The sequence below is a fragment of the Mastigoproctus giganteus genome, chromosome 1, assembly GCF_048544385.1.
Source record: "Mastigoproctus giganteus isolate SK-2022 chromosome 1, ASM4854438v1, whole genome shotgun sequence".
In the NCBI taxonomy this organism is placed as follows: Eukaryota; Metazoa; Arthropoda; class Arachnida; order Uropygi; family Thelyphonidae; genus Mastigoproctus; species Mastigoproctus giganteus.
In genome coordinates, this window is record NC_143575.1 from 45,729,732 (window position 1) to 45,754,672 (window position 24,941).

Sequence of the window (24,941 nt, forward strand, 5' to 3'; positions counted from 1 at the left end):
CTTCCATCCTGAAGTGGGTTGATAATGGCTGCAGTTTTTTTTACACAAGTTATGGAGATTTACCGAAATTAAAATAAAAATATTTAAAGTATTTTCTAAATTATGTACTTCGTAAAATACAGAAACCGGCAAAAGAATGAGCGACACGCATGCCACAGAGAAGTAAGATACGTTACTACTCTGTGACGCATGCTCCGTCAGAATAATCACTGATTGACACGCATGCTCTGTCAAGTTAGAATCACTGCTTCGGTCAAATTTGGAGCAGAAGCACTCCGACGCTAATTTTCCAGCATTCCTTGCGCGCCTACTCTTGCAGACTCGCGTACAAAAATCTGTTATGTAGAGTTTTCGTGTCCATTTGCCAATCTGTATGGCGGCTGTCATAGTCAGTGTGTGGTGTAAGAGATTTGTCCCTTTTTTTTCAGTAATTCAGAAAGAATTCAAAAGTATTTTTTTTATACTGTAGTTAGCGTTTTTATTTTTAATTCCAGCGCATATAGCAGCGATAATTTGGCTACTGCCCCAAATGAAGTAATAAAAATTTAAGATTTCATATCAGTAAAGACAATTTTAGTTAATAGCAACTTTTAGTTCGAGAAATTATGGCATTGATATGAAATAGCACTGCGAATATCATTACGAACACCCCTTGACGATATGGTTACGTAATTGAAAAATTAAAAAAAAAAAAAAAAAACATAAGAAAACTGAATGCAGTGAGAAAAAGTGCACATCTTTGTTCTGATTTAATTGCGTAAACTAAAACCATATTAAATGCATGGAGATTATTTTCATGTATTTAAATATAGTTTTAGTTTACACAATGATGAATTATTGATAATTGCATTTCTTTCTAGGGTTCAATTTTTTTTTTTTTTTTTTTTTACGTAACTAAATTAGTTCCCTCTTATTTTTAATTTACTTTAACCCAGCGGTTTCCAACTGGTGGTTCGCACTAAAAATTCTTTAATGGCGTCTGCTTAGATTTACATAGTTATATTTTTATAAACTACAAAACAGTTTAATATTAATTTATGCAGTTCAGTTCAAAATTTATTTAGTTGTGGTTTGTGGGTAACGCGCCCTTACATAGCGAGCATGCGCGAAGAATATTAGTTTTTTTCGTTCTCAAAGAGACAATAATTCTAATTATTACGCAATATCGCATATAAAAATGTAGTACTGTACTGGAAATATTTCATAATAAAAATTCAGAACTATTATAAGATTTCAGAGAATACAGGCTTTGTGGTTCGCGATAAAAATATTGTTGAAAGGGGTTCGCGAGTCAAAAAAGGTTGGGAACTAATGATTTAATCATATGGTTAGGAAGCAAATTTCGTAATGAGATAAGCTGTGTTAGTTCGTATGGTGTCATATCATGAAGCATGCGCACACATGTACATGTGTATATGTATTCTCTTGTGTTGAATTATGTGCACCTGTATCGCTGGTTTTAGTATATAGGAACAGGCAGGTGTCTTTCTTCGGAAGTCAAATGCCCTCGTCCAATTTCTTTTGGAGTGTATACCAAATTACACCGCATAAAAAATACATATATATACTCTTCGTTCTGTGGTAAACGAGGCAACTTGACCCACTGCCACAGCCAGCAAGTTTTACGGTAAAGTGTTTTATGATGTATTGTGTGCCCATTTTTACAAAAGCTGAAATATTATTATTAGCCATATGGTGCAAGGAAGCCTGAGGCTTATGCTACACCAGCCAAAAAAAATTTCGGGTCACCCTGAGAGAGAGAGAAGTAGAGAGGAATCATCAAGAAAGAGAAGAATGATGATATCCAGCTCAGGATCCTGGGTGTGCCAAACCCATACCAAATGTGAGCCCCTGGGGGGATATCACCAGCATACTTAAAATGGTTGGAAAAAGAATACACTTGCATTAAAAAAAAAAAAAAAGAAGGGCAGCTTAGATCAACATTATGCATATTTTGTTTATTTTGCAGGTGAGATATTCAAGAATTAAATAAAGGAAAAGCTAACTAAAAGACAGTCAAAGGAATGCATCGGTTGCATAACATAGCCCTATTTTTTAAATTATTACATATTTACAATTTTTTTAAAGTTAATTTTTGTTATAATTATATGTTTCAGTATACTCAAAATCCGTATTTTAATGTGAAATAGTTGGCAATCTCCTTTTTGGATTTTAAAGTGTGGCAACTCTATATATGGCTCTATGAGATAATGTATTTCCTTTTGAGCAGTCACAGGGACTCTGTGTAAGCACAAGCTCTGAATGATTGATTATTTTAACAGCAACTTGGCGATGTGCAAAGAATGATGGGAATTTACAACAGGAAAGCAGAGGAATACCACAAGCATTCCATCAAAATTCTTAATGGAATTGAAATAATGATTTAAAGTTGAAACTGAAACTACCAAATTCCTTGGCAAAAATATGGTGAACGAACTTCGCTCATATTTGTTTCCACTTCATTAGCACGAGTACTATAACATCAAAGTAGTTCTTTTGCTGAAAGATTTACTAAAAATTCAGCAACAAAGTTCAGACCTTTTCCCAGTAATATAATAACACTATGGAAGCGAAGAATGTGCTGCCATATAAAAATCTGCTCATTGATGAAATGTGATCAAATTTACACTGCACACCCACAAGAACTTTGAAAAGGTTATAGCATTCAAATTTGAAGTACATAAATACAGAGGAATCAATCAAGAAACAAGGAACACAGAAATTAATCTGATTACATAAATACAGAGGAATCAATCAAAAAAAAAAGGAACACAGAAGTCAATTTGCTCACATCTGGTGAGTATGGGCTTGGCAAACCCAGGGTCCTGAGCTGGATATCATCATTCTTCTCTTTCTTGGTGGGCGATTCCTTTCTACTTCTCTCTCTCTCAGGGTAACTCGGGGAATTTTTTTTTTTTTTTTTTTTGGCTGGTGCAGCATAAGCCTCAGGCTTCCCTGTACCATGTGGCTAATAATAATAATAAAACAGGATTTTAGAATTCCTTCAAGTTAGCAGAAACTGAACCCAGACCTCTCCAGACAAGTAGCAGATGATGTACTAAGCTGGGGTGAAGGATGTTTAGCTACAGTGAAACACATACATGCCACAAGCAGTGAGACCAGACTATTTGATAGAGTGCTACAATTTGATAACCTTCTGGCATTTTCAAATTGTAACAAAATCATTAAGCATCCTGCTACAATTTGGAAATGCCAGAACGTTATCAAATTGTAGCAGGGTGCTTAATGATTTTGTAATAACCGAGAGCAAAGTGGGTGAGAAATTGTTGAAGTTAAACATAAGAAAGACACCTGGAGTGGATGGGATCTATCCAGTTATACTAAAGGAGGCAGCAAAGGAACTAAGCAAACCCTTAGCCATAATTATGAGAGCATCCTTGGACTCGGGAGGTCTCCACGGACTGGAGATGTGCATATGTATCCCTAATTCACAAAGGGGGATCGAAGGGTGACACGAGTAATTACAGACCAGTTAGTTTAACTTCTGTTCCGGGTAAAATAATGGAATCACTGGTTAAAGATGCATTGCAGGATCATCTAAAGAAGACTGCAGCAATAATTCAGACACAGCACGAGTTTGTTAAGGGAAAGTCTTGTCTGACAAATTTGATTGGATATTATGATGTGGTTACAAAGGAACTGGATGCAAAAAATAATTTTGATATCATATACTTGAATTTCAGGAAAGCTTTTGACACTATTGCACGTGGAAGGCTACTGTACAAATTGGAGCAGAATGGTATTAAGGGTAAGTTGCTACAATGGATAAAAGGATGGTTTAGTGGGAGAAGACAGAGGGTGGTAATCAATGGGCACTGCTCTTTGTGGACTAATGTTATTAGTGGAGTCCCACAGCATTCAGTGTTGGGTCCACTGTTGTTTTGTATATCTATCAATTATATTGATGAAGGTATATCAGGCTTAGTGTCGAAGTTTGCAGATGATACAAAGGTTGGCAGGGTTGTTAATGACAGTAACAGAAGTGTGCTATTGCAACAGGATCTAGAAAATTTGGGAAGATGGGCTGAGAAGTGGCAACTGAAGTTTAACGTTGACAAATGCAAAATACTGCATATGGGTAGAAGTAACCCCAGAGAAATGTACCAATGTGGTACTACACTTAAGGTGGTAGAAAATGAAAAAGACCTGGGAGTAATTGTGCAGTCAGATATGAAGTTTTCTGAGCAATGCAGACAGGCTGCCAGGACAGGTCATGGGGTTTTGTCAATGATATACAGGAATTTTGCTATCAGGGAAAAGGAGGTGATTGTCCCTCTGTATAAGGCAATGGTCAGGCCATGACTTGAGTACTGCGTATAGGTCTGGAGGCCTCATTTTAGGAAGGATGTAGATTTGCTTGAGCGTGTACAGAAAAGGGCAACAAGATTGGTGAGCGGAATGAAGGGGTCCTCTTACCAAGAGAGGCTTAAGTTCTGCAAATTGCAGCGGCTAGAGACTAGGCACCTGCGAGGTGATCTGATTGAGGTGTATAAGGCCGTGAATGGGTTGAGCACTCTGAATTCTGATGGGATTTGTCCACTTGTTCAGATTACGAACCTAAGGGGCCATAAATTCAAATTGAGGAAAGACATGTAGAATAGATGTGTGGAAATTTGCCTTTAGCCAGTGGGTGGTTAATTGCTGGAACAAACTTCCATCTATCGTTGTGGAAGTTGATAGGTTAAATAAATTTAAGGAAGAACTGGACAAACATTTAAAGGGAATGGTTGTGTAATTTTTTTTTTTGGCTGATTCTGCATAAGTTCATATGCTTGCTTTCTTGCATCACATCCCACTATTACTACTACTATTCCATTCCACACATTCTAAAAATTAGGTAGGTATTCGGTTCCAGGGATGTGTGGTTCTGATAACCTATAATTATCAGATTCCTAAGATTCTCACATGCTTGGGGATGCAAAAATCTGCTCTGGGAATGTGTAAGTGTCAGGTTGTCTAAAAAGGGGCAGTAAGGGATATGAATATTTTTCTTACCTCTGCAACATAATCATGCCAATAACAGAAAAATGCAGTGAGCTGGCTTCATAAAACTATTACAGCCATGTAAAATCACTGAATTATGATGAATTGAGTACAAATAGCAGTGCACTTCAGAGTACTGCCATCTACATTTGATTTGTCATACATTGTGTAACATAATTTCATATGAAATTGAAGCAGCAGGCTGCTTTTGTGCCCAGACCTCTCCAAATGAGTGGCAGATGGTAATGTACCATGCTAACTATGCTGTCATGGAGGACTTGTCTAGCTATAATAAACTGCATATATGCTGCCCTCATGGGTAGCACAGTTGGTATAATCGCCATCCTCCCCACATTGGGTGGAAAATACCCGAGTGTTTTGAATTCTTCAATGATGCAGTCGTTTTTAAGGGCTTTTTTTTTCACTATGTGGGCTTTTTAAGGGGCCTTTTTTTACAACTGAGTCAGGCAAGGATAGCATGGTTTTTTTTTCATCCTGGAAACTGGTTTTTCATCCAGCAAGCAGCAAATCAACCACAGAACACATGCAATTTACAGACATAACATATACAGCACAATATGGTCTTAAGTTGCTGAGGTCTCTAAAACACAACAACTCAGACTCAGCATATATGCCACGTGTAGTGTGTGAAAGCAGTAAGGCCCTGACTTGTCATATTTCCGTTGTACAAAATTCTGAAAAATTGGGAACATTCCAGGGATGTGTAGTTCTGGAGGAGCATGGAGCTTTCAACACCAGACTACTTTTGCTGGGTTTTGTCATGCTACAAGTGAATACTCCACTGGGCTTCCAGCAGAAAGTGGCAACTCCTGCAATGTCTGTAGGCATCTGGATTTGCAGATAGTACACAAAGCCAGTATAGCAGTATTGCCATTTGTTACTTTTGAGAATGGAGAGAGGGAGCATCTGAATTTGAATCCTGACAGAGGAATTCTGAAAGGTCTCTTCAACTGGGGGCTGTAGTTAACTGATCTTGGATGAAAGGAGGATTGTCCCCTGTGAGTTCTTCCAGATTTTTCAGCCCACACAACATGAAAATTCATCCACGAACACATACTTAGACAAACATAATACATGACAAATCCACGATTAGAGTACCATAAGAACTGCTGTGCTAAGGCCTGAAGAAGGCAAAGCACCAAAAATTTCCAAGGACAAGAATAAATACAGAAAGTGCCACACACAAACCTGAAAGGGTTCCTATACAAATTCCAGTGTGTTCAGGCTTAATGATTCAGAAAACTAGAAGTTAATCCAGTGACATAGCAATATCCTATGAGCAGACAATGCTTACTGCATTCTTCTTTGTTGGTGTTACTATACACAATAGCACTGGGCAGAGACAAACTCAAGTGCAATTATGTAGAAACGTCACATAAAACTAGATACTGCATAGTGGCTTCAGCAGACTAACATTGGATCATGTTTTAAAAAGGACATCAGCACTAATGGGTATAAGAGAGAGTGCTATATATACCATTGAGTTGTTTGGCTGATTCAACTCAGTCAAGTTGTTACAGAAAAGTGCCTTGAGTCATCACTTCATTTAGAAACAGTTGATTCATCATAGTAGCAGTGGCCAATGAATGAGCAATTTAACTAAATCACTGATTGATGTCTTTGAGCTGATAGTGAACTGATGCAAATGAAGTGTTTGTCAAAATAAAAAACATGATGTGAGTCAGTCTTGGTTTAAAGTAAATTGCTGACTCACTCTGAACATCAGATTCCTGTATATCATCAAGCAATGAACATTGAATGAAAGTTATTGAAGTGCATTAAATTTTTAATTATCTGGAGAAAGATTATCCAGATTGTGGATTAACCAGGGTCTCTATGGTCCATGGTGGGCTAAGTCAGATGACAAAAAAAAAAAAAAAAAAAAAAAATATATATATATTTGTATATATATTTCAAATCTGTTACAGGGCTTGTTAACTTACATTTTCTAACGTTCCTTGAATTAGTATTAGTAGTGGTGGCAAATGATACAAGAAAGTAAGTTGATACAGCATCAGCCAAAAAAGAAGAAATCATCTATATCACCTGTCTATCCTCTCTAACAGATTGCTTAGTTCTTCTTTGAATTCATTCAAAGTATCCACTTTTACAGCACAGGAGGCGCCTCCGTAGCCAGGTGGGAAGGAGCAGCAGTGCGTAGCACACGCTTCTTGATTAGACCGGGGTTCGAGCCCCTCACCACCAAATACGGAGGATGCGGAAAGGTCAGGAATGACCACCGTATATTCACGGAGCAATATGACCTTAGTTGCTAATGCTCCTAAAAACCAAATAACAAAATAACTAACAAATTACAGCACAGGATGGAAGATTTTTTTTTTCCAACAATCAATTACCTGCTGGCTAAAGGCAAACTTCCACAACATCTCTCCTACAACCATCCATCCTTCCAAAATTTGAACTTATTCTCCCCTCACACGAGTAGATTGAGCAAAAGAGGAAGGATTCCATCAGCATTCAGCTTACTCAATCCATTTAAAGCCTTAAACACAATCAGATCTCCTTGCTGGTGCCTAGCACAGTTGCAGCAGTTTGCAGAACTGAAGTCTTCCTTGTTGAGGGTCCCCTTTTGCATCCATGACTAAACTTGTTGCTCTTCTCTGCCCATTCCAAGTGATCAACATCATTCATGAAATGAGGCTTCCAGACCCCTATACAGAAATCAAGATTCAGCTTTATCACTCCCTTTTACAATGGTGTGGTCACCTTGTCTCTGCCTTGCAAAATTTCTGTATATCATTGACAGAAACCCATGATTTGCCCTAGCAGCCTGTTTGTGCTTCTCAGAGAACTTGATGTCTGATTGTATAATTCTCCAAAAGGCCTTTTCCTTCCCCGATATGGTGTATTCTGGGTTACTGCTTTCCTCATGCTGTTCCTTTCATTTTTAAATGATAAACCTCAATTGCCACTTCCCATCCCATCTGTCTAATTTATCTAGGTCTTGTTGTAGCACCATACCCTGATTTTTGTCATTAACCATACAGCTGACCTTTCTACTATCGTCACACTTTGACATTAAGCTTGATGAACCTTTATCAATATCATTAATAAATATTGAAAACAAGAAGGGGGGCAGCAATGAACCTTGAGAGCCTTTACTAATGACGTTAGTCCAAAAGCTACAATGGCGCCTTTCCCTTGTGGCCATTTGCAACCTTGTTTTGCGTGGCATTACGAAAATGCAAAATTCGATTATCTGCATGATTTCTATCCTTCTTTTCCTCGGTTGGATTACTGTTTGAAATCTTCTGATGTCAACATCAGAGGACCAGGGTATGTCTGCCAGGGGCAAAGGTTGATGACGTTGTAGAGCGGATATCATCTTTTAAGGGCACAAAAGGTGATATAGTTGTACACGTTGGCACTAATGATATTAAGAGTAGGAGACCGGCGGAATTACTTAGCAAGTACAGGTCACTGTTGAAAAAAAGCCGTGAATTAGGGTTGAACTTGAAAGTGTCTGCAATTCTGCCCAGACACGATAGGAGGGAGTATATGATGAGAGCCTTGTCGATCAATTTGGCCCTGGAGGGATTGTGCAAGGCTCAAGGGGTAGAATTTTTTTCAGCCTGGACTGTACTTGTTAACAGGAGAGATTGCTTCTACAGGGATGGGATACACTTAAATAGAAAGGGTGCAAGAATTTTTGCTGATGCTGTCGAGGCAGTGTTAGGTGGGTCGGAAAACTGCTAGTTGGGGGGGATACAAGGACTAATAGATTAACAGTAGCCACTGGTAGAGGTGGAAGTGATTCTTGCACTGCTTCTATTCAAATGAGCAGAAGTCTGAAAAACAAGATGCAGGATATTTCAGAGACTGCTGGTAGTCATTGCGTTACAAGTAAACACATGGGTTGTGTTAGGGTAGCTAAGAATAGAAACAGGTGCATGTATACCTGCGTGTACACCAATGCTAGGAGTTTGGTAAATAAATTTGATGAATTTGAGGTATTGCTCAAAACATCAAAGGCAGATATTGTTGGGATATCAGAGACGTGGTGTCACACAGATATAAGTAATGCGGAACTGGAATTTGGGGAATACAATGTATATAGAAAGGATAGACAGGACAGGAGGGGAGGAGGGGTTATGCTATTAATTAAGAAACACATAAAGTCAAAGGAAGTGAAGCCAGTTGACATCGATGGACAGGGCAGTGTCGAGTCAGTTTGGTGTGACATAAGCATAGGGAAATCAAAATTGAGAGTAGGAGTGTGCTATAGGTCTAATGACTCTGATGAGTATAATAATATATTGTACAGGGAAATAGAGTGGGCCAGTAAATCAGAGAGTCTTATAATGGGGGATTTTAATTTCCCAGATATTGACTGGAATTTGTGGGTTGGTCACTCGCACACTAGCAAGGCTTTTGTGGATTTATTGGATGATTGTTTTCTGCATCAGCATGTTCGTGAGGCAACAAGAGGGAGCAATACTCTTGATCTGATTATCAGTAGTGATTCTTCATGCATTAAGAACCTGCAGATAAATGAACCACTAGGTGGCAGTGCTCACAGTGTGTTGAAGTGGGATTTACTCAAGGAGGTAACTACCATCAGAGGTAAAGGGAAGGGTTTTTGTTTTCGTAAAGGCGACTATGATGGTCTGAGACAGTATTTAAATTCTATACAGTGGGACCAACTGATGATGTTACCAACAGCAAACTCAAAATGGGAAGCATTCAAGGAACTAATCTTGGTGGCTACCAGGCTTTACATTCCAACTAAGAAATATTGTTCAAGGTTTAGGCCTAAATGGTTGTCAGATGGACTAATGAGACATGTGGCAGAGAAGAAAAATGCATGGGATACATACAAATTAATGGGTGACATGGAAGCCTATGATAGATATAAGTTGGTCTGTAACCAAGTCACAAAGGAGATTAGGCAGGCAAAGGCAGACTACGAAAAATCCTTGGCAAAGGATGCAAAGAAAAACAGAAAGGAGTTCTTTACATACTTGAACTCGAGAAGGAAAGGGATGAATCAGATTGGTCCACTGGATATTGATGGTTCAACAGTTGAGGATCCTGCTCAGGTGGCTAACAATCTAAACGAGTATTTTGCATCTACATTCACGCATGAGGAGTTATTCAGGAAGGAGAATGATGTAGGTAAAGTAAACATTGGCAGTGAGCTGGATGATTTTGTAATAACTGAGAGGAAAGTGGAGGAGAGATTGTTGAGGATAAACATAAAAAAGGCACCTGGGGTGGATGGGATCTATCCAGTTATATTAAAGGAGGCAGCAAAGGAAGTATGCAAACCCCTAGCCATAATTATGAGAGCTTCTTTGGACTCAGGGGAGGTACCCATAGACTGGAGATGTGCAAATGTAACCCCAATTCACAAAGGAGGATCAAAGGCTGACACAAGTAATTATAGACCTGTTAGTTTAACTTCTGTTCCAGGTAAATTAATGGAGGCACTGGTTAAAGAAGCACTGCAGGATCATCTAGACAAGAATTCAGTTATAGCTCAGACGCAGCATGGTTTTGTTAAGGGCAGGTCTTGCCTGACCAATTTGATTGGATACTATGATGTAGTCACAAAAGAACTGGATGCAGGGAATAACTTTGATATTATATATTTGGATCTTAGAAAGGCTTTTGATACTGTTGCACATGGAAGACTGCTGCACAAATTGGAGCAGTGTGGCATTGGAGGCAAATTGCTGCTATGGATAAGGGGATGGTTGAGTGGCAGAAGACAGAGAGTGGTAATCAATGGACACTGCTCAACGTGGACTAATGTTATTAGTGGAGTTCCTCAAGGTTCAGTGTTGGGTCCATTGTTGTTTTCGGTGTTTATGAATGATATTGATGATGGGATATCAAGTTTAATGTCTAAGTTTGCAGATGATACAAAGGTTGGCAGGGTCGTTAAGGACACTACTGACGCTATGCTGCTGCAACAGGATCTGGAAAGGTTGAACAGATGGGCTGAGAGGTGGCAAATGAAGTTTAACATTGACAAATGTAAAGAGTACTACATATGGGTAACAGTAACCCCAGAGCAATGTATCAACTCTGCGGTACTACACTGACAGTGGTGGAGAATGAAAAGGACCTGGGGGTAATTGTGCAGGCAGATATGAAGTTCTCTGAGCAGTGCAGACGAGCTGCAAGAGTAGCTCATGGTGTCTTGTCAATGATATACAGAAATTTTTCTAGCAGGGATAAGGAGGTGATTATTCCCTTGTATAAGGCAATGGTTAGGCCACATCTTGAGTACTGTATACAGGTCTGGAGGCCTCATTTCAAGAAGGATGTAGAGCTGCTGGAACGGGTACAGAGAAGGGCAACAAGATTAGTGAATGGAACAAAGGGTTGCTCTTACGAAGAAAGGCTTAAGTTTTGCAAATTACAGAGTCTGGAGACTAGGTACCGGCGAGGTGATCTGATAGAGGTGTATAAGGCTTTGAATGGTTTGAGCATGCTCAATGCCAATGGGATTCTTCATCTTGCTCAGAATAATCACCTCAGAGGGCATAAATTCAAATTGAGGAAGGACGGATGTCGGATAGATGTGCGGAAATTTGCCTTTGGCCAGCGGGTGGTTGGTTGGTGGAACCGACTTCCATCACTTGTTGTTGAAGTTGATAGCCTAAACAAATTTAAAGCTCAACTGGACAGGTATTTCGAACGAACGGAGGGGTGAAATGGGAGAGTGTTTTTTTTTTTTTTTTTTTGGCTGATGCTGAATAAGCTTGCTTTCTTGCATCATATGCCTCTGCTAATGCTAACATTTGCTTGATCGTGTCAGCAAAATTATTTTCCAATGTCTTAAGGCTGTTCAAGATGAAATGTTGCATATTGCAGTTGGCTTGCATCCCGATCTTCAGGTTCATTTTCTACCTACACTAAAGCTCGCAATAATTTTAAAGCAGTTATTAATTAGTCAAAACTAGATTTTGAAAAGGGCTAAATGTATAAAACTTGCTTCTTGCCCAAATGGTAGTCGAGCATTCTGGTCTCTTGCCAAAGTTATTGGCCGCAACTTTTACTCTTGGCGCCTCCATAGCCAGGTGGGAAGGAGCAGCAGTGCATAGCACACGCTTCTTGATTAGACCGGGGTTCAAGCCCATCACCACCAAATACGAAGGATGTGGAAAGGTCAGGGAATGACCACTGCATATCCCAGAGCAATATGGCCTTAGTTGCTAATGCTCCTAAAAACCATATAACAAACAAACAACAAACAAGCAACTTTTGCCCATCTCTATTCCCACCTCTGTTAAAGCCCAATGGTTCTATTGCCACCTCAGCTAAAGATAAAACCGACCTGCTAGCATCTTACTTTTCTTTTAACTCTAAACCATCTCCTACCATTCCAGCACACTCTATTCAATGCCTCCTGTGGTTTTCTGTTAAAAGGATCTCAGAAGAATTTTGAAGTCTTGATGCCAAGAAAGCTGTCACCATTTTACACTTTTTTTTATTCTGATGGTGTGTTTTCCGTCTGCTTGGAAATTTGCTCATATCCAACTAGTTCCTAAAAAGGTGACAAATCCCTGCCTTCCAGTTATCACCCCATTTCATTTACCTTCGCACTTTCCAAAGTAATGAAGAAATTCTTCAACTGCCAACTCTTAAATTATCTTCAAACCTTTCATTTGATCAGTGCTCGCCAACCCGTATGATTCCACAAGTGTCAATCCACTGGTGTGACAGAAAATATACACTGCATGCTGCATTGCAACAACATAATTTAGAAATTTAATTAATAATTGAACATTACAAGAAACATTTCAGAACACTGCCTTTTCTTAATTTATGGCAATTGGAATAGATATATAATTATGAAATTAGATATTAAGACAACTACAATCTGGTACAAATACCACATACAGAATTTCAAGGAAATGACAACCTCTGTTTTGCTTTCTGCCTACTAGCTCACTCTAGTCATTTAGTATTATTCTTATTATTGGTAACATTCATACAAGGAAGCAAAGGTTATACAGCACCAGCCAAAAAAATATATATATATTTCCTTATTGCATCCAATAATTTGTCTAAACCCTAAATTTATTCAGACTACCCACCTTCACAATATTAGGTGGAGGGTTTATCCCAACAACTGACTACTCTTTGGCTGAATGCTAGTATCTGCACTTCTATTCTGCAGTCAACCTTTTACAATTTACATTTTTGTCCCTGTGTGTGTTTCATCTGAAAAAAGGTAAAGATGTCATCAGCATTTAGTTCACTTAAACTTTTTAAAGCCTTGTACAATTCACTATAATCACCTCCTCAGAAGATATGATTGTCCCATTGTATAAGACAGTAGTTAGGGCACATCTGTAGTGCTGTATACACGTCTGAAGCTTGATTTTAGGAAGGATGTAGATTTGTTGGAATGGGTGCAGAAAAGAGCAACATTAGTTGGGGATACAAAAAGGTATCCTTACTAAGACTTCAATTCTACAAATTGCAGCAATTAGAAACTACCACCTGCAGGAGACCTTATTAAGTGTCTAAGCCCATGTATATCTTAGTGCACTTGCATCATTAATACACAGCCACTAAGATATACAGTGAAACTTCTCCTAACGGACACCTCTCGTTAACGGACATCTCTCTACAACGGACATTTTCAAATTCCCCAACTCACCTCTATTGGTTTTAACATGTTTGCAGCTTCTGTCTAGTGGACATTCTCTGTAATGGATGCGGACAGGCAATCTGCACTGTTTTGTTTAGATTAGCACTTAATTTGATCTCCCCATAACGGACAGCGGGCGAGTTACGGCCCTTTTCTAGGAACTTTTCTTCCACGCATTGCCTCAATCGTGTGTTTATTTTCTATTTCCAATTCTCTGAATTTTACCAAGGTTTACGTCGCGGTTCTAAACCCTTTTTCAAGAATTTTAAGGCACGTGTAAAACTTCTGATGAATTCGGTGTGTGCAGGGGGGGGGGAATATGGTCGGCCTTTCGTCTTTTCAGTTTCAGTTTTCAGTTTTGTTCAGTGTCGTGTGAAGTGCACAATGTCTTCTCGTAAACATTTAACTTTAAAAGATAAAGTCGAACTCATTAATGCATATGATAGGCAAAAAAATAGCGTTCGCAATCTCGCTGCAAAATTCAAAATCGGGAAGATGCAGGTAAGCGACATCCTAAAGAAAAAAAATGAACTGCTCAAACAATTTTGGCAACACGGAAATGATCAGGTTCAAAATCATTCCCGTAAACTGTTGGACTTCAAATTGATAATGTTACGTATGAGTGGTTTTGTCGTGAACGTGCTAAAAAAATTCCCATTAATGGGCCTATTATTAGGAGGTTGCGAAATCTATGGGAGTAAATGAGTTCAAAGCTTCTGTGGGATGGCTAGACAAGTTCAAAACTCGGCATAAAATTTCTTGGAAAACCGTAAGTGGTGAAGGTGGATCTGTTGATACTGGGGTTGTAACAGAGTGGACCGTCAAATTGGAAGATTTATGTTGTGATTTTGAAGCTAAGGATATTTACAACTGTGACGAAACAGGGTTGTTTTTTAAAGCTCTTCCTGAAAAAACAATGAGTCTAAAAAACGAAAAGTGCCAGGGCAGAAAAATTTCTAAGGAACGCTTGACTGTACTATTGTGTACAAATATGCTGGGAGACTTTGAACAACCTCTTGTTATAGGAAAACCACAAAATCTTCGTTGTTTCAAGGGCATAAAGTTGAATCTTTTGAATGTTGACTGGAAGTCTAATAAAAAAGCATGGATGACACGAGATATCATGAGCGAATGGATAAGTCACTTTAACCAAAACATGATTCGTCAAAACAGAAAAATTATCCTTTTCATGGATAATGCTGCATCTCACCTGCACATTGAATTGTCCAACATTCAAATCGTTTTTCTGCCACCAAACATATCTGCAGAGTGTCAGCCCTTGGATCAAGGGATAATAAAAAATTTTAAACTTCACTACAGAAAACGTGTTTTAAGACATCTCATTGCAAACATGAACGATGTAACATGTGCGAGTGACCTTGCAAAGAAAATCAGCATCCTAGATGCGATTCAATGGATTTCCTCTTCAGTAAACCAATTAGAAAACAAACTGTTGTGAACTGTTTTGTAAAGTCTGGCTTCTCAAACACAAAAATTGAAGTTGTGAACAGCAATGTGGAGCACCAAGAAGAACAAGAACTTCAACATCTATTGATAATATACGATACTTCCGCTACACGTGACCCTGGCTACAAAGATATAGACTCGAACCTCACTACAGAAGATGGTGCTCTAGATATCAACGACATTATCATCTATATTTTTCAAGACGTTCCCCATGAGGATGAAGAAATGGAAGGAGGTCATTCTGTCGAAGAACATATTAACGACGAACCACCGATGAAAATAGAAGAAGCGCTCATACAAATCAATCGTTTAAAAAAATGTTTTTCGCCGCTGAAGAAGATACTGAAGGACTTTCGATGGTTTCTTCACTCCAAACAAATGTTGAAAACAAAATTATCAGCCGGAAGAAGGTGCAGAAGAAAATAAGTGATTACTGTATGTATTTTTCTAAGATAAAGTCATAATATGCATAGCACAATTGTATGTATATTATTTGCAAAAATATTGTTCAAAATCTGTATATATTTTAATTTAATTTTACATTAAACGTTTAACGATTTTTTTTTTTTTTTGTCTCCCTCAGACTTCTTGTTAGCGGACACTTCTCTCTAACGGACACATTTTTGTTCCCCATGGCTGTCCATTAAAGGGAAGTTTCACTGTAGTCTAACTATTTTGCAGCTTGAGGCATAAGCCCTTAATGCATTAGTGTCTAAGCCCATAAATGGATTGAATAAATTATATGCTGATGCCATACTAACTCTTCCTCATATGACACACACACACACACACGCACGCACGCACGCACGCACACACGCCATGGGTTGAAGGTGACTTAAATTTAAATTGAAAAAGGATGATTGCAGAACAGATATATAAAAATTTGCCTTCAACTACAGATTGATTGTTGGAACAAACTTAAATCTGGTGTTGTGGAAGGGAATAGTTAAATAAATTCAAAGATGAGCTTTACAAATTATTAGAGGAATGGACAGATGATGTAGATACTCTTTTTCTTTTCTTTTTTTTTTTTGGCTGATGATATATAAGCTTCTTTCCTTGTATTGTGTGCCAGTACTAATATTTATAAGGTCACCATGCAAATGCCCTAATTTCTCAGGACTGTAAACTGCAGTCCTGAGAAATGTTTGAGAGGCAACTAGAGAGGCTAATACTCTTGATCTGATCTGGTTATCAGCAGTGATTATTCATGTATAAAGAATTTACAGATAAAGGAACCAATAGATGGCAGTGATCATAGTGTACTGATGTGGGATTTACTTAAAGGTATAATTACCATCAGGGATAAAGGGAAGGGTTTTTGCTTCCATAAAGGTCACTACAGTGGTCTCAGACAGTTTTTAAATTCTGTACAGTGGGACCAACTGATGATGCCACCAAAACCAAATTCTAAGTGGGAAGCATTCAAGGAACTGATCGTAGAGCTACTAGACTTTTCATACCAATTAAGAAATATTGTTCAAGGTTTAGGCCTAAATGGATGTTAGACGAACTAATAAGACTTGTAGCAGAGAAGAAATATGCATGGGATGCATATAAATTATCAGGTAACACAGAAGCCTATGGCAGATATAAGCTAGTCTGTAATCAAGTCACAAAGGAGGTTAAGCAAGTGAAGGCAGATTATGTGAAATCTTTGACAAAGAATGCTAAGAAAAACAGCAAGGACTTCTTTACTTATATAAACTCTAAAAGGAAGGGGATGAATATGATTGGTCCACTTGATATCGATGGTTCGACTGTTGATGATCCTGCTCAGATAGCTGATAATCTGAATGAGTATTTTGCATCTACATTCACATGAGGGAGGTATTAAGGGAGGAAAATGCCAGAAGTTTATCAAACTGTAACAGGGTGCTTAAAGATTTTGTAATAACTGAGAGCAAAGTGGAGGAGAAACTGTTGAAGTTAAACATAAGAAAGGCACCTGAGGTGGATGGGATCTATCCAGTTATACTAAAGGAGGCGGCAAAGGAAGGAAGGAAGGAAGGAAGCAAACCCTTAGCCATAATTATGAGAGCATCCTTGGACTTGGGAGAAGTCCCCACAGACTGGAGATGTGCAAATGTATCACCAATTCACAAAGGGGGATCCAAGGGTGATACAAATAATTACAGACCTGTTAGTTTGACTTCTGTTCCAGGGAAAATAATGGAGTCACTGGTTAAAGAAGCAATGCAGGATCATCTAGACAAGACAGCAGTAATAATTCAGACACAGCATGGGTTTGTTAAGGGGAAATCTTGTCTGACCAATTTGAATGGATACTATGATGTGGTCACAAAGGAACTGGATTTCAAAAAATAATTTTGATATCATATACTTGGATTTCAGGAAAGCTTTTGATACTGTTGCACATAGAAGACTGCTGTACAAATTGGAGAGGTATGGCATTAAGGGTAAGTTGCTACAATGGATAAAAGGATGGTTGAGTGAAAGAAGACAGAGAGTGGTAATCGATGGATACTGCTCTTCATGGACTAATGTTATCAGTGTCATCCTCCAGGGTTCGGTGTTGAGCCCATTGTTGTTTTGTATATTTATCAATGATAATAATGAAAGTAAATCAAACTTAATGTCAAATTTAGCAGATGATATGAAGTTTGGGATGATTGTTAATAACAATAATGACAATATGCTCCTGTAACAAGATATGGAAAAGTTGGACAGATGGGCTGAGAAGTGGCAACTGAAGTTTAACATTAACAAAGCAAAGTACTGCATATGGGTAGATGTAACCCCTGAGAAACATACCAACTGTGTGGTACTATACTTAAGGTTGTAGAAAATGAAAAAGATCTGGAGTAATTGTGCAGTCAGATATGAAGTTTTCTGAGCAATGCAGACAGGCTGCCGGAGCAGGTCATTGGGTATTGTGAATGATATACAGGAATTTTGCTAGTAGGGAAAAGGAGGTGATTATCCCTTTTTATAAGAAAATGGTCAGGCCATGCCTTGAGTACTGCACACATGCCTGGAAGCCTCATTTTAGGAAGGATGTAGAGTTGCTTGAGCGTGTATAGAGAAGGGCAACAAGATTGGTGAGGGAAAAAAAAAAAAAAAAAAGGGGGTCCTTTTACCAAGAAAGGCTTAAATTCTGCATATTGCAGTACTGGAGCCTAGGTACCTGCAAGGTGATCTGATTGAGGTGTATAAGGCCTTGAATGGGTTGAGCATGCTGAATTCTGATGGGATTCTTCTGCTTGCTCAGATTACAAACCTGAGGGGTCGTAAATTCAAATTGAGGAAAGACTGTTGTAGATTAGACGTTTGGAAATTTGCCTTTAGGGAGCGGGTGGTTAATTGCTGGAACAAACTTCCATCTGTTGTTGTGCAAGTTGATAGCTTAAATAAATTCAAGGAAGAACTGGACAAACTTTTAGAGGGAATGGGTGTGTGAATTTTTTTTTTGGCTGATGCTGCATAAGCTCATATGCTTGCTTTCTTGCATCACATGCCTCTATTACTACTACAACTATAGAACCAACTCTTTCTTGGTAAGAATATCTTTTTGTCCTAAACTAATCTTGTTGTTCATCTCTGCACCCTTTTTTCCATATCTGTCCTTCCTAAAATGAGTACTCTGAGATGTCCGTGTAGTATTCCAGACGTGGCCTAACCATTTCTTTGTACAGTGGGATAATCACCTCTTTTTCCCCGCAGGAAAAGTTTCTGTACATTATTGACAGAACCCCATTGGCAACTTGTTCTCACATGTGGTTCTGTTTAGCTTGTTTGCATTACTCCAAGAATTTCATATCAGACTGTATGATTACCTTTTTCGTGTGCCACTACCTTAAGTTTAGTATCACAGAAATGGTATGTTATTCTGAGATTACTGCTACCCAGTTAGAGCACCTTGCATTTATTACTCTTAAACCTAAATTGCCAGTTTTCGGCCCATTTGCTGAGTTTCTGATCCTCTTGAAGTATCATACCCTGATTGCTATTCATCAATATAATTAATTAATAAATATTAAAAACAGTAAGGGGATCCCCAACACTGAAACCTACGGAACTCAACCTATCACATTAGTCCATGAAGAGCATTGGTCATTTATAACCAGTTGTATCTCCTACTACTTATCCTTAATGCAATATTTCTCAAATTTATACAATTGTACCTGTGGTACAATATCAAAGATGTTGCTGAACCTGCTTAAAAATAATGCAAATTTTTGCTTGACTTGATTTTTGAGAGGTTTTTGCATAACAACCTCTGTTATTATGTAGTACATATGTTCAGACAAGATGCCCATGACACTGGCAATGTACCAGACTGTCACTTGCTGATCACTCATCACCAGATTGTGCACACTCAACTTCTGGAGTGATGGATGTTGCAGGTTTTCCACAGTGCATGTCATCATCCATGCTCTCCCTTCCCCATTTAAATTCTGCTGTCCATTTCTTAACCATGGAATAGGAAGGAGCATCCTCCCCCAGTGTTGTAACAATATCCACATGAATTGCATTTGGCATTAGTCCCTTTTTTCCCGAATATTGGATGACTGCACGGTCAGTAATTTTTCCGATTTTCCTCATTCACATAACTTTGTTGACTTCAGGACCTGTAATTAAAAAAAAATTACTGAAACTGTATAAAACTTGGTGGATGTATAAAACTATTTGAAGTGCTATATATTAAGTACAGAAATTTTTAACACTGTACAATTACCCTTTCATACTCAGGTCCCAAACTTTTAAAACCACCCTTGTATGTCAGAATTATACTTTCCATCCAGTTGCTTTGTAACAACCTAATGGTAGCTACTCAGCTTGGCCAGGCATAATCTCTCCTCAACAAATCAATGTAGTGATTGCCTTTTGGCTCCATTCTATCAATATCTATTTATTATCCAGACGAAATTTGGCCACAGCAGCCCTTATGTCATTAAACCCAGTAGAAACAACAACTACTATTTATTATCTGAAGAGTATGATCGTGGATGCAGGAACTATTAATATGAAAAATAAGAACATTTGATGGATTGCAAGGACAATTTTGATTTAATCTCTATATATATTGTCATTCCAAATTTTTTGGAGCCCTATGGATAAAACTGAAAAAGAGCTTTGTAGTTACAACTACTAAGAGCTTTGTTTGTTATAACTACTTTTTAATACAAGGAGGCCACTAAGAAAAGTGATGACATTTTTTTCACACTAGTCATATTTTAGTAATCCATCAGTTTTGCTACTCTCATTGATTTTAACATTCTTCTCCAAGTTTCTTTCTTTCTTTCTTTTTTTAAATTTATATTCATGTGCATCCATTATGTTAAAATGGAAAATTTATTATTTCAATAAAATGCAAATAGTTGATGCTGCCAAACCTATCAGCAAGTTAGTTAACGTTGCTATGCTTACTTGTCTATCGCAGTGACTTTTGTTATGATGCCCATCTGTCTATTAGTTTTTGTTTACTTATTTTTGTTCACTTCATTTTAGCAATTTGAGCAATTGTTTTTACCATTAGCATAAGAGAATACTAGCTATATGCATGATTGTTGTTAAAAAATTTCCAAAGTCAGGCATGCTTTTTCTTGCTGTTGGAGTAGGCTTTCCCTCCACATGTGTTATGGCTGTGTTTGAGAGTAAATTTTTGCAGCCCACTGTGCTTGATATTAATGGCAAGATGGTATATAAAGTTTTTACCAGTGGCACAGGATGGTACCTAGGTTTTTTTTTTTTTTTTGTTAGAAAGATTGGAGGGGGATATTTTGTACAGAAACAAAAATTAAATTAGGTTTCCTCTTATACAGTTGGTAAAAATTTCATACTGTTAAATGCAATCACTTTGCCATAGCTAACAAGCACAGTAGGCTGCAAATATTTGCCATGAAATGTAACATAAACAGCTCTGATCAAAATTAAGAGATCACTTACTGCTTGTGAATTTTTAACAATGGAATGTGAATTTTTTACCCTACATAGAAGAACAAAAAGATAAAAGCTAGTTATCTTCTTATGCTTTTAATAAAATTTTGACACTTCAGTTTGCTGTTACCATTGAGCATGGTGATTTATAAAAATTTGCTGTGTAACATGGCTCTAACACATGCAGAGGGAAAGAAAGCAAGTTTATTTTCAAGGTATGCAAAACAGCTCTAGTTAAAAAAAAAAAAAAAAAAAAGTTGCATAATCTTTGGAAATTTTTTAACAGTTACCCCACATACATAAACAAATGTTAAAAGTTGGGTTATCCTCATATACCATTATTAAACAACAGACACATCACTTGTCATTGCTGACATGGGTTGCCAAAAAAATTCCATGAAACAGTAGTAGTAAGATTACTGCATGAAAATCAGGCCTAATAGCAAGAATAAATGAAGGTCAGTTTATCCTCAGTAAGAGTTTTTCTTTATGTAAATATCAGTGCAAAGTATCTGCTCAGTTCATCTGCAACATTATCAAAGTTATCTATAATTTCCTACATCCATTATGCAAGAGTCTGATCTGATTTGTTCCTTCCTTCTTAGTATTCATGTACAAGAAACACTCCTTTTCCCCCATTCATTCTTTGATAAGCAATTCTTCATAATCTGCCTTTGCTAGAATAACCTTTTCTGTGGTATTGTTATAGTTCAGTTTGTAGCAGCAGTAGGCTCCAGTACTTTTTATCTCTCTGTAACTTTCCTTGTCCTCTCTTATGCTAGTTCATTATTCTTTCATCCCAAAATTCTCTGTGTGTTATATTAATGGTATGCATGTAGGGCCAGATCAAGTTCTGTGCGGCCTGAAACATACAATTTTTGAGGCCCCCTTTAAGATAAAGAATACAAACTTAGGTGCAAAAGTGAATACAGGCAGTTCTCGCTTTACGAGTTCCCGGGTTTACGAGTCCCCCCCCCCCCAAGTATCAAGTATCAACAAAATCGAAAATATGAACATTAATTGAAAAAAATGAATGTTAAACATTCATAAATACCGCATTCCACACCACATGCATCTATACAATACCGCGTACCCCACTTTACGATATTAATCAATTCCAGAGACACCATCCTATCATTAAAATATCGTAATGTTCAACCCAATAACACATTGTTTTTTGGTAATTTGTTTCAAGATCTCGGAAGTTGAAATTTTCGCTGTATTTATCTCTATTTTATCAGTATTTATCTAACTAAGCTATTTATCTCTCTAAAATGTCATTTTTAAGGTCACGCTTGTGACCTTAAAAATGACTATAAAAGGTTGTGAGCATGGTTTTTAAATTGTATTAGTTACCAATTTAAATCGTTAAAATGCATTACACTTTCATCGTTATCATATGTTCCATTATAAGAATCAATAAGCTTTGTAAACTTGTTACTCCACGCAAATCGTGTTAGTTGCAATTTATGTGTGCCGTTAAAAAATGCTTATGCATGCAATCATGCATTTTATAATTAAATGTACAGCAGCAACTGCCTGCACAATTACCCCCAGGTCCTTTTCATTCTCTACCACTGTCAGTGTAGTACCACAGAGTTGATACGTTTCTCTGGGGGGGCTGTTTCCCATATGTAGTACTTTACATTTGTCAATGTTAAACTTCATTTGCCACCTCTCAGCCCATCTGCTCAACCTTTCCAGATCCTGTTGCAGCAGCATAGCGTCAGTGGTGTCCTTAACAACCCTGCCAACCTTTGTATTGTCTGCAAACTTGGACATTAAGCTTTATATACCATCATCAATATTATTTATAAATACAGAAAACAATAATGGACCCAACACTGAACCCTGAGGGACTCCACTAATGACATTAGTCCAGGATGAGCAGTGCCCATTGATTACCACTCTGTCTTCTCCCCTTCAACCATCCCTTTATCCATAGCAGCAATTTGCCTCCAATGTCACACTGCTCCAATTTGTGCAGCAGTCTTCCATGTGCAACAGTATCAGAAGCCTTTCTAAGATCCAAGTATATAATATCAAAGTTATTCCCTGCATCCAGTTCTTTTGTGACTGCATCGTAATATCCAATTAAATTGGTCAGGCAAGACTTCCCTTTAACAAAACCATGCTGTGTCCGAGCTATAACTGAAGTCTTGTCTAGATGATCCTGCAGTGCTTCATTAACCAGTGCCTACATTAATTTTCCTGGAACAGAAGTTAAACTCACAGGTCTATAATTACTTGTGTCAGCCTTTGATCCTCTGTGAATTGGGGTCACATTTGCACATCTCCAGTCTATGGGTACCTCCCCTAAGTCCAAGGAAGTTCTCATAATTATGGCTAAGGGTTTGCTTACTTCCCTTGCTGCCTCCTTTAATATAACTGGATAGATCCCATCCACCCTAGGTGTCTTTCTTGCATTTATCTTCAACAATTTCTCCTCCACTTTACTCTCAGTTATTACAAGATTATCTAACTTACTGCCAGAGTTGAATACACCTCTGGCATTCCCTCGCTGAATAACTCCTCATGCATGAATGTCGATGCAAAATATTCATTTAGTTTGTTAGCTACCTGAGCAGGTTCATCAACAGTTGAACCATCGATATCAAGTGGACCAATCTGATTCATCCCCTTCCTTCTAGAGTTTACATAAGTAAAGAACTGTTTTGCTGTTTTTCTTTGCATCCCTTGCCAAAGATTTCTCGTAATCTGCCTTCGCCTGCCTAACCTCCTTTGTAACTTGGTTACAGATCAATTTATATCTATCATAGGCTTCTGTGTCACATGTTAATTTATATGTATCCCATGCATTTTTCTTCTCTGCTATGTCTCATTAGTTCATCTCACATCCATTTAGGCCTAAACCTTGAACAATATTTCTTAGTTGGTACGTAAAGCCTAGTAGCTTCCCAGATAAGTTCTTTGAATGCTTCCCATTTTGAATTTGCTGTTGGTAACATTATCAGTTGGTCCCACTGTATAGAATTTAAATACTGTCTCAGACCGTCGTAGTCGCCTTTACGAAAGCAGTAACCCTTCCCTTTACCCCTGATGGTAGTTACCTCTTTGAGTAAATCCCACTTCAGCACTGTGATCACTGCTACCTAGTGGTTCCTTTATCTGCAGATTCTTAATGCATGAAGAATCACTACTGATAATCAAATCAAGAGTATTACTCTCTCTAATTGCCTTCCGAACATGCCGATGTAGAAAACAATCACTACTGATAATCAATTCAAGAGTATTACTCCCTCTAGTTGCCTCCCGAACATGCCAATGTAGAAAACAATCATCCAATAAATCCACAAAAGCCTTGCTAGTGTGTGTGAGTGACCAACTCACAAATTCCAGTCAATATCTGGGAAATTAAAATCCCCCATTTAAGACTCTGATTTACTGGCCCACTCTATTTCCCTGTACAGTTTCTTATTATACTCATCAGAGTCATTAGTCCTATAGCATACCCCCTACTCTCAATTTTGATCTCCCAATGCTTATGTCTCACCAAACTGACTCGACACTGCACTGTCCAGTGATGTCGACTGGCTTCACTTCCTTGGATTTTGTGTTTCTTAAAATACTACTTTAAGAAATAGGTTATGCTATTTCCTAACTAATAGCATAATCCCTCCTCCCTTCCTATCCTGTCTAAATTCCAGTTCTGCATTCCTTATATCTGTGTGACACCATGTTTCCAATATCCCAACAATATCCACCTTTGATGTTTTGAGCAATACCTCAAATTCATCAAATTTATTTACCAAACTCCTAAAATTGGTGTACACGCAAGTATACAAGCACCTGTTTCTATTCTTAGCTACCCTAACTCAACCCATGTGTTTACTTGTACCGCAATGACTCCCAGCAGTCTCTGAAATATCCTGCATCTTGTTTTTCAGGCTTCTGCTCA

The 24,941-nt window shown here is 38.0% G+C and overlaps 1 protein-coding gene across 7 annotated transcripts in view; it reads left to right on the forward strand.

The window, feature by feature from the left end:
- The first annotated feature begins 306 nt into the window (after nt 1-306).
- The window catches only part of Cdk12 (Cyclin-dependent kinase 12), a 621,218-nt gene continuing 596,583 nt past the window's right edge, over nt 307-24,941 (forward strand). For 3 of the 7 annotated variants that reach the window (XM_090372509.1, XM_090372517.1, XM_090372523.1), the window contains exon 1: nt 409-534. The gene's annotated coding sequence lies outside the window, so the exon portion shown is untranslated. The other 4 variants (XM_090372479.1, XM_090372499.1, XM_090372492.1 and 1 more) reach the window with 3 other exon arrangements.